A 12,004-nucleotide genomic window follows, 5' to 3' on the forward strand; every position below is an offset into this window, starting at 1 on the left:
CAAGCTGTTTGGGCTAGGACAAACATTCACAAGTTCCTGATCCAAAGAGACCATAAAGTCTACATACAAAGCCATACATAACCCATGAGTAGTCCATAAGTAGAATATCAGCAAAGGCTCCTGCATATAGAGCATGTGTGCTGCAATATTCCACACACCACAATGATGTATGCCATCCTTTTAAGAAAGCACTTGTCTACCAACTTTTACTCCAGTGCAAACCACAATATAGCAAAACGCACATGTTTAATCATTTATTAAGCTGATTAGTCTTTGCAATACATTATTCTTATCATTCTTCCGTCATGCAGCTAGGCTACTTCCGTTATGCTTTCCATTCCACAATCTAGAGTCTTAAAGAATTCAAATTCCTGCTGTGTGACCTTCAGAGTCGCCTGCTTCACAACCCATGTGAGCTGTCTAGAACCACACAGGTGCTTCACTCTGGTAACGTTATTTACAGGTGGCAAGGGCAGCATATTTCTCCAGCAACATCTTTAGAGTTTGGCTTCCAATACCACTGACCATTCTCATGCGCTAAAGAGTCACAAGCATATTTTTACAATCACAATGATTGGCACCTTTCATGACACTTTTAAAGCCACCTGTGTTGAAAATCGTGCCCATGTCTCTAAGCAGCCATGTCTGAACACAGAAGATACTTCTCCAAAGCTCATGGGCACACCACACCAGAGACATGAACTCTCTTCAGCAAGATCACAGCCTCCAACATCTTTCAAGCAATTCCATCACATAAACCAAGCTGTTTGGGCTAGGACAAACATTCACAAGTTCCTGATCCAAAGAGACCATAAAGTCTACATACAAAGCCATACATAACCCATGAGTAGTCCATAAGTAGAATATCAGCAAAGGCTCCTGCATATAGAGCATGTGTGCTGCAATATTCCACACACCACAATGATGTATGCCATCCTTTTAAGAAAGCACTTGTCTACCAACTTTTACTCCAGTGCAAACCACAATATAGCAAAACGCACATGTTTAATCATTTATTAAGCTGATTAGTCTTTGCAATACATTATTCTTATCATTCTTCCGTCATGCAGCTAGGCTACTTCCGTTATGCTTTCCATTCCACAATCTAGAGTCTTAAAGAATTCAAATTCCTGCTGTGTGACCTTCAGAGTCGCCTGCTTCACAACCCATGTGAGCTGTCTAGAACCACACAGGTGCTTCACTCTGGTAACGTTATTTACAGGTGGCAAGGGCAGCATATTTCTCCAGCAACATCTTTAGAGTTTGGCTTCCAATACCACTGACCATTCTCATGCGCTAAAGAGTCACAAGCATATTTTTACAATCACAATGATTGGCACCTTTCATGACACTTTTAAAGCCACCTGTGTTGAAAATCGTGCCCATGTCTCTAAGCAGCCATGTCTCAACACAGAAGATACTTCTCCAAAGCTCATGGGCACACCACACCAGAGACATGAACTCTCTTCAGCAAGATCACAGCCTCCAACATCTTTCAAGCAATTCCATCACATAAACCAAGCTGTTTGGGCTAGGACAAACATTCACAAGTTCCTGATCCAAAGAGACCATAAAGTCTACATACAAAGCCATACATAACCCATGAGTAGTCCATAAGTAGAATATCAGCAAAGGCTCCTGCATATAGAGCATGTGTGCTGCAATATTCCACACACCACAATGATGTATGCCATCCTTTTAAGAAAGCACTTGTCTACCAACTTTTACTCCAGTGCAAACCACAATATAGCAAAATGCACATGTTTAATCATTTATTAAGCTGATTAGTCTTTGCAATACATTATTCTTATCATTCTTCCGTCATGCAGCTAGGCTACTTCCGTTATGCTTTCCATTCCACAATCTAGAGTCTTAAAGAATTCAAATTCCTGCTGTGTGACCTTCAGCCTGCTTCACAACCCATGTGAGCTGTCTAGAACCACACAGGTGCTTCACTCTGGTAACGTTATTTACAGGTGGCAAGGGCAGCATATTTCTCCAGCAACATCTTTAGAGTTTGGCTTCCAATACCACTGACCATTCTCATGCGCTAAAGAGTCACAAGCATATTTTTACAATCACAATGATTGGCACCTTTCATGACACTTTTAAAGCCACCTGTGTTGAAAATCGTGCCCATGTCTCTAAGCAGCCATGTCTCAACACAGAAGATACTTCTCCAAAGCTCATGGGCACACCACACCAGAGACATGAACTCTCTTCAGCAAGATCACAGCCTCCAACATCTTTCAAGCAATTCCATCACATAAACCAAGCTGTTTGGGCTAGGACAAACATTCACAAGTTCCTGATCCAAAGAGACCATAAAGTCTACATACAAAGCCATACATAACCCATGAGTAGTCCATAAGTAGAATATCAGCAAAGGCTCCTGCATATAGAGCATGTGTGCTGCAATATTCCACACACCACAATGATGTATGCCATCCTTTTAAGAAAGCACTTGTCTACCAACTTTTACTCCAGTGCAAACCACAATATAGCAAAATGCACATGTTTAATCATTTATTAAGCTGATTAGTCTTTGCAATACATTATTCTTATCATTCTTCCGTCATGCAGCTAGGCTACTTCCGTTATGCTTTCCATTCCACAATCTAGAGTCTTAAAGAATTCAAATTCCTGCTGTGTGACCTTCAGAGTCGCCTGCTTCACAACCCATGTGAGCTGTCTAGAACCACACAGGTGCTTCACTCTGGTAACGTTATTTACAGGTGGCAAGGGCAGCATATTTCTCCAGCAACATCTTTAGAGTTTGGCTTCCAATACCACTGACCATTCTCATGCGCTAAAGAGTCACAAGCATATTTTTACAATCACAATGATTGGCACCTTTCATGACACTTTTAAAGCCACCTGTGTTGAAAATCGTGCCCATGTCTCTAAGCAGCCATGTCTCAACACAGAAGATACTTCTCCAAAGCTCATGGGCACACCACACCAGAGACATGAACTCTCTTCAGCAAGATCACAGCCTCCAACATCTTTCAAGCAATTCCATCACATAAACCAAGCTGTTTGGGCTAGGACAAACATTCACAAGTTCCTGATCCAAAGAGACCATAAAGTCTACATACAAAGCCATACATAACCCATGAGTAGTCCATAAGTAGAATATCAGCAAAGGCTCCTGCATATAGAGCATGTGTGCTGCAATATTCCACACACCACAATGATGTATGCCATCCTTTTAAGAAAGCACTTGTCTACCAACTTTTACTCCAGTGCAAACCACAATATAGCAAAATGCACATGTTTAATCATTTATTAAGCTGATTAGTCTTTGCAATACATTATTCTTATCATTCTTCCGTCATGCAGCTAGGCTACTTCCGTTATGCTTTCCATTCCACAATCTAGAGTCTTAAAGAATTCAAATTCCTGCTGTGTGACCTTCAGAGTCGCCTGCTTCACAACCCATGTGAGCTGTCTAGAACCACACAGGTGCTTCACTCTGGTAATGTTATTTACAGGTGGCAAGGGCAGCATATTTCTCCAGCAACATCTTTAGAGTTTGGCTTCCAATACCACTGACCATTCTCATGCGCTAAAGAGTCACAAGCATATTTTTACAATCACAATGATTGGCACCTTTCATGACACTTTTAAAGCCACCTGTGTTGAAAATCGTGCCCATGTCTCTAAGCAGCCATGTCTCAACACAGAAGATACTTCTCCAAAGCTCATGGGCACACCACACCAGAGACATGAACTCTCTTCAGCAAGATCACAGCCTCCAACATCTTTCAAGCAATTCCATCACATAAACCAAGCTGTTTGGGCTAGGACAAACATTCACAAGTTCCTGATCCAAAGAGACCATAAAGTCTACATACAAAGCCATACATAACCCATGAGTAGTCCATAAGTAGAATATCAGCAAAGGCTCCTGCATATAGAGCATGTGTGCTGCAATATTCCACACACCACAATGATGTATGCCATCCTTTTAAGAAAGCACTTGTCTACCAACTTTTACTCCAGTGCAAACCACAATATAGCAAAACGCACATGTTTAATCATTTATTAAGCTGATTAGTCTTTGCAATACATTATTCTTATCATTCTTCCGTCATGCAGCTAGGCTACTTCCGTTATGCTTTCCATTCCACAATCTAGAGTCTTAAAGAATTCAAATTCCTGCTGTGTGACCTTCAGAGTCGCCTGCTTCACAACCCATGTGAGCTGTCTAGAACCACACAGGTGCTTCACTCTGGTAACGTTATTTACAGGTGGCAAGGGCAGCATATTTCTCCAGCAACATCTTTAGAGTTTGGCTTCCAATACCACTGACCATTCTCATGCGCTAAAGAGTCACAAGCATATTTTTACAATCACAATGATTGGCACCTTTCATGACACTTTTAAAGCCACCTGTGTTGAAAATCGTGCCCATGTCTCTAAGCAGCCATGTCTGAACACAGAAGATACTTCTCCAAAGCTCATGGGCACACCACACCAGAGACATGAACTCTCTTCAGCAAGATCACAGCCTCCAACATCTTTCAAGCAATTCCATCACATAAACCAAGCTGTTTGGGCTAGGACAAACATTCACAAGTTCCTGATCCAAAGAGACCATAAAGTCTACATACAAAGCCATACATAACCCATGAGTAGTCCATAAGTAGAATATCAGCAAAGGCTCCTGCATATAGAGCATGTGTGCTGCAATATTCCACACACCACAATGATGTATGCCATCCTTTTAAGAAAGCACTTGTCTACCAACTTTTACTCCAGTGCAAACCACAATATAGCAAAACGCACATGTTTAATCATTTATTAAGCTGATTAGTCTTTGCAATACATTATTCTTATCATTCTTCCGTCATGCAGCTAGGCTACTTCCGTTATGCTTTCCATTCCACAATCTAGAGTCTTAAAGAATTCAAATTCCTGCTGTGTGACCTTCAGAGTCGCCTGCTTCACAACCCATGTGAGCTGTCTAGAACCACACAGGTGCTTCACTCTGGTAACGTTATTTACAGGTGGCAAGGGCAGCATATTTCTCCAGCAACATCTTTAGAGTTTGGCTTCCAATACCACTGACCATTCTCATGCGCTAAAGAGTCACAAGCATATTTTTACAATCACAATGATTGGCACCTTTCATGACACTTTTAAAGCCACCTGTGTTGAAAATCGTGCCCATGTCTCTAAGCAGCCATGTCTCAACACAGAAGATACTTCTCCAAAGCTCATGGGCACACCACACCAGAGACATGAACTCTCTTCAGCAAGATCACAGCCTCCAACATCTTTCAAGCAATTCCATCACATAAACCAAGCTGTTTGGGCTAGGACAAACATTCACAAGTTCCTGATCCAAAGAGACCATAAAGTCTACATACAAAGCCATACATAACCCATGAGTAGTCCATAAGTAGAATATCAGCAAAGGCTCCTGCATATAGAGCATGTGTGCTGCAATATTCCACACACCACAATGATGTATGCCATCCTTTTAAGAAAGCACTTGTCTACCAACTTTTACTCCAGTGCAAACCACAATATAGCAAAATGCACATGTTTAATCATTTATTAAGCTGATTAGTCTTTGCAATACATTATTCTTATCATTCTTCCGTCATGCAGCTAGGCTACTTCCGTTATGCTTTCCATTCCACAATCTAGAGTCTTAAAGAATTCAAATTCCTGCTGTGTGACCTTCAGAGTCGCCTGCTTCACAACCCATGTGAGCTGTCTAGAACCACACAGGTGCTTCACTCTGGTAACGTTATTTACAGGTGGCAAGGGCAGCATATTTCTCCAGCAACATCTTTAGAGTTTGGCTTCCAATACCACTGACCATTCTCATGCGCTAAAGAGTCACAAGCATATTTTTACAATCACAATGATTGGCACCTTTCATGACACTTTTAAAGCCACCTGTGTTGAAAATCGTGCCCATGTCTCTAAGCAGCCATGTCTCAACACAGAAGATACTTCTCCAAAGCTCATGGGCACACCACACCAGAGACATGAACTCTCTTCAGCAAGATCACAGCCTCCAACATCTTTCAAGCAATTCCATCACATAAACCAAGCTGTTTGGGCTAGGACAAACATTCACAAGTTCCTGATCCAAAGAGACCATAAAGTCTACATACAAAGCCATACATAACCCATGAGTAGTCCATAAGTAGAATATCAGCAAAGGCTCCTGCATATAGAGCATGTGTGCTGCAATATTCCACACACCACAATGATGTATGCCATCCTTTTAAGAAAGCACTTGTCTACCAACTTTTACTCCAGTGCAAACCACAATATAGCAAAATGCACATGTTTAATCATTTATTAAGCTGATTAGTCTTTGCAATACATTATTCTTATCATTCTTCCGTCATGCAGCTAGGCTACTTCCGTTATGCTTTCCATTCCACAATCTAGAGTCTTAAAGAATTCAAATTCCTGCTGTGTGACCTTCAGAGTCGCCTGCTTCACAACCCATGTGAGCTGTCTAGAACCACACAGGTGCTTCACTCTGGTAACGTTATTTACAGGTGGCAAGGGCAGCATATTTCTCCAGCAACATCTTTAGAGTTTGGCTTCCAATACCACTGACCATTCTCATGCGCTAAAGAGTCACAAGCATATTTTTACAATCACAATGATTGGCACCTTTCATGACACTTTTAAAGCCACCTGTGTTGAAAATCGTGCCCATGTCTCTAAGCAGCCATGTCTCAACACAGAAGATACTTCTCCAAAGCTCATGGGCACACCACACCAGAGACATGAACTCTCTTCAGCAAGATCACAGCCTCCAACATCTTTCAAGCAATTCCATCACATAAACCAAGCTGTTTGGGCTAGGACAAACATTCACAAGTTCCTGATCCAAAGAGACCATAAAGTCTACATACAAAGCCATACATAACCCATGAGTAGTCCATAAGTAGAATATCAGCAAAGGCTCCTGCATATAGAGCATGTGTGCTGCAATATTCCACACACCACAATGATGTATGCCATCCTTTTAAGAAAGCACTTGTCTACCAACTTTTACTCCAGTGCAAACCACAATATAGCAAAATGCACATGTTTAATCATTTATTAAGCTGATTAGTCTTTGCAATACATTATTCTTATCATTCTTCCGTCATGCAGCTAGGCTACTTCCGTTATGCTTTCCATTCCACAATCTAGAGTCTTAAAGAATTCAAATTCCTGCTGTGTGACCTTCAGAGTCGCCTGCTTCACAACCCATGTGAGCTGTCTAGAACCACACAGGTGCTTCACTCTGGTAACGTTATTTACAGGTGGCAAGGGCAGCATATTTCTCCAGCAACATCTTTAGAGTTTGGCTTCCAATACCACTGACCATTCTCATGCGCTAAAGAGTCACAAGCATATTTTTACAATCACAATGATTGGCACCTTTCATGACACTTTTAAAGCCACCTGTGTTGAAAATCGTGCCCATGTCTCTAAGCAGCCATGTCTCAACACAGAAGATACTTCTCCAAAGCTCATGGGCACACCACACCAGAGACATGAACTCTCTTCAGCAAGATCACAGCCTCCAACATCTTTCAAGCAATTCCATCACATAAACCAAGCTGTTTGGGCTAGGACAAACATTCACAAGTTCCTGATCCAAAGAGACCATAAAGTCTACATACAAAGCCATACATAACCCATGAGTAGTCCATAAGTAGAATATCAGCAAAGGCTCCTGCATATAGAGCATGTGTGCTGCAATATTCCACACACCACAATGATGTATGCCATCCTTTTAAGAAAGCACTTGTCTACCAACTTTTACTCCAGTGCAAACCACAATATAGCAAAATGCACATGTTTAATCATTTATTAAGCTGATTAGTCTTTGCAATACATTATTCTTATCATTCTTCCGTCATGCAGCTAGGCTACTTCCGTTATGCTTTCCATTCCACAATCTAGAGTCTTAAAGAATTCAAATTCCTGCTGTGTGACCTTCAGAGTCGCCTGCTTCACAACCCATGTGAGCTGTCTAGAACCACACAGGTGCTTCACTCTGGTAACGTTATTTACAGGTGGCAAGGGCAGCATATTTCTCCAGCAACATCTTTAGAGTTTGGCTTCCAATACCACTGACCATTCTCATGCGCTAAAGAGTCACAAGCATATTTTTACAATCACAATGATTGGCACCTTTCATGACACTTTTAAAGCCACCTGTGTTGAAAATCGTGCCCATGTCTCTAAGCAGCCATGTCTCAACACAGAAGATACTTCTCCAAAGCTCATGGGCACACCACACCAGAGACATGAACTCTCTTCAGCAAGATCACAGCCTCCAACATCTTTCAAGCAATTCCATCACATAAACCAAGCTGTTTGGGCTAGGACAAACATTCACAAGTTCCTGATCCAAAGAGACCATAAAGTCTACATACAAAGCCATACATAACCCATGAGTAGTCCATAAGTAGAATATCAGCAAAGGCTCCTGCATATAGAGCATGTGTGCTGCAATATTCCACACACCACAATGATGTATGCCATCCTTTTAAGAAAGCACTTGTCTACCAACTTTTACTCCAGTGCAAACCACAATATAGCAAAATGCACATGTTTAATCATTTATTAAGCTGATTAGTCTTTGCAATACATTATTCTTATCATTCTTCCGTCATGCAGCTAGGCTACTTCCGTTATGCTTTCCATTCCACAATCTAGAGTCTTAAAGAATTCAAATTCCTGCTGTGTGACCTTCAGAGTCGCCTGCTTCACAACCCATGTGAGCTGTCTAGAACCACACAGGTGCTTCACTCTGGTAACGTTATTTACAGGTGGCAAGGGCAGCATATTTCTCCAGCAACATCTTTAGAGTTTGGCTTCCAATACCACTGACCATTCTCATGCGCTAAAGAGTCACAAGCATATTTTTACAATCACAATGATTGGCACCTTTCATGACACTTTTAAAGCCACCTGTGTTGAAAATCGTGCCCATGTCTCTAAGCAGCCATGTCTCAACACAGAAGATACTTCTCCAAAGCTCATGGGCACACCACACCAGAGACATGAACTCTCTTCAGCAAGATCACAGCCTCCAACATCTTTCAAGCAATTCCATCACATAAACCAAGCTGTTTGGGCTAGGACAAACATTCACAAGTTCCTGATCCAAAGAGACCATAAAGTCTACATACAAAGCCATACATAACCCATGAGTAGTCCATAAGTAGAATATCAGCAAAGGCTCCTGCATATAGAGCATGTGTGCTGCAATATTCCACACACCACAATGATGTATGCCATCCTTTTAAGAAAGCACTTGTCTACCAACTTTTACTCCAGTGCAAACCACAATATAGCAAAATGCACATGTTTAATCATTTATTAAGCTGATTAGTCTTTGCAATACATTATTCTTATCATTCTTCCGTCATGCAGCTAGGCTACTTCCGTTATGCTTTCCATTCCACAATCTAGAGTCTTAAAGAATTCAAATTCCTGCTGTGTGACCTTCAGAGTCGCCTGCTTCACAACCCATGTGAGCTGTCTAGAACCACACAGGTGCTTCACTCTGGTAACGTTATTTACAGGTGGCAAGGGCAGCATATTTCTCCAGCAACATCTTTAGAGTTTGGCTTCCAATACCACTGACCATTCTCATGCGCTAAAGAGTCACAAGCATATTTTTACAATCACAATGATTGGCACCTTTCATGACACTTTTAAAGCCACCTGTGTTGAAAATCGTGCCCATGTCTCTAAGCAGCCATGTCTCAACACAGAAGATACTTCTCCAAAGCTCATGGGCACACCACACCAGAGACATGAACTCTCTTCAGCAAGATCACAGCCTCCAACATCTTTCAAGCAATTCCATCACATAAACCAAGCTGTTTGGGCTAGGACAAACATTCACAAGTTCCTGATCCAAAGAGACCATAAAGTCTACATACAAAGCCATACATAACCCATGAGTAGTCCATAAGTAGAATATCAGCAAAGGCTCCTGCATATAGAGCATGTGTGCTGCAATATTCCACACACCACAATGATGTATGCCATCCTTTTAAGAAAGCACTTGTCTACCAACTTTTACTCCAGTGCAAACCACAATATAGCAAAACGCACATGTTTAATCATTTATTAAGCTGATTAGTCTTTGCAATACATTATTCTTATCATTCTTCCGTCATGCAGCTAGGCTACTTCCGTTATGCTTTCCATTCCACAATCTAGAGTCTTAAAGAATTCAAATTCCTGCTGTGTGACCTTCAGAGTCGCCTGCTTCACAACCCATGTGAGCTGTCTAGAACCACACAGGTGCTTCACTCTGGTAACGTTATTTACAGGTGGCAAGGGCAGCATATTTCTCCAGCAACATCTTTAGAGTTTGGCTTCCAATACCACTGACCATTCTCATGCGCTAAAGAGTCACAAGCATATTTTTACAATCACAATGATTGGCACCTTTCATGACACTTTTAAAGCCACCTGTGTTGAAAATCGTGCCCATGTCTCTAAGCAGCCATGTCTCAACACAGAAGATACTTCTCCAAAGCTCATGGGCACACCACACCAGAGACATGAACTCTCTTCAGCAAGATCACAGCCTCCAACATCTTTCAAGCAATTCCATCACATAAACCAAGCTGTTTGGGCTAGGACAAACATTCACAAGTTCCTGATCCAAAGAGACCATAAAGTCTACATACAAAGCCATACATAACCCATGAGTAGTCCATAAGTAGAATATCAGCAAAGGCTCCTGCATATAGAGCATGTGTGCTGCAATATTCCACACACCACAATGATGTATGCCATCCTTTTAAGAAAGCACTTGTCTACCAACTTTTACTCCAGTGCAAACCACAATATAGCAAAATGCACATGTTTAATCATTTATTAAGCTGATTAGTCTTTGCAATACATTATTCTTATCATTCTTCCGTCATGCAGCTAGGCTACTTCCGTTATGCTTTCCATTCCACAATCTAGAGTCTTAAAGAATTCAAATTCCTGCTGTGTGACCTTCAGAGTCGCCTGCTTCACAACCCATGTGAGCTGTCTAGAACCACACAGGTGCTTCACTCTGGTAACGTTATTTACAGGTGGCAAGGGCAGCATATTTCTCCAGCAACATCTTTAGAGTTTGGCTTCCAATACCACTGACCATTCTCATGCGCTAAAGAGTCACAAGCATATTTTTACAATCACAATGATTGGCACCTTTCATGACACTTTTAAAGCCACCTGTGTTGAAAATCGTGCCCATGTCTCTAAGCAGCCATGTCTCAACACAGAAGATACTTCTCCAAAGCTCATGGGCACACCACACCAGAGACATGAACTCTCTTCAGCAAGATCACAGCCTCCAACATCTTTCAAGCAATTCCATCACATAAACCAAGCTGTTTGGGCTAGGACAAACATTCACAAGTTCCTGATCCAAAGAGACCATAAAGTCTACATACAAAGCCATACATAACCCATGAGTAGTCCATAAGTAGAATATCAGCAAAGGCTCCTGCATATAGAGCATGTGTGCTGCAATATTCCACACACCACAATGATGTATGCCATCCTTTTAAGAAAGCACTTGTCTACCAACTTTTACTCCAGTGCAAACCACAATATAGCAAAATGCACATGTTTAATCATTTATTAAGCTGATTAGTCTTTGCAATACATTATTCTTATCATTCTTCCGTCATGCAGCTAGGCTACTTCCGTTATGCTTTCCATTCCACAATCTAGAGTCTTAAAGAATTCAAATTCCTGCTGTGTGACCTTCAGAGTCGCCTGCTTCACAACCCCTGTGAGCTGTCTAGAACCACACAGGTGCTTCACTCTGGTAACGTTATTTACAGGTGGCAAGGGCAGCATATTTCTCCAGCAACATCTTTAGAGTTTGGCTTCCAATACCACTGACCATTCTCATGCGCTAAAGAGTCACAAGCATATTTTTACAATCACAATGATTGGCACCTTTCATGACACTTTTAAAGCCACCTGTGTTGAAAATCGTGCC

The sequence above is a fragment of the Brachyhypopomus gauderio genome, unplaced genomic scaffold, assembly GCF_052324685.1.
Source record: "Brachyhypopomus gauderio isolate BG-103 unplaced genomic scaffold, BGAUD_0.2 sc200, whole genome shotgun sequence".
Taxonomy (NCBI): domain Eukaryota; kingdom Metazoa; phylum Chordata; class Actinopteri; order Gymnotiformes; family Hypopomidae; genus Brachyhypopomus; species Brachyhypopomus gauderio.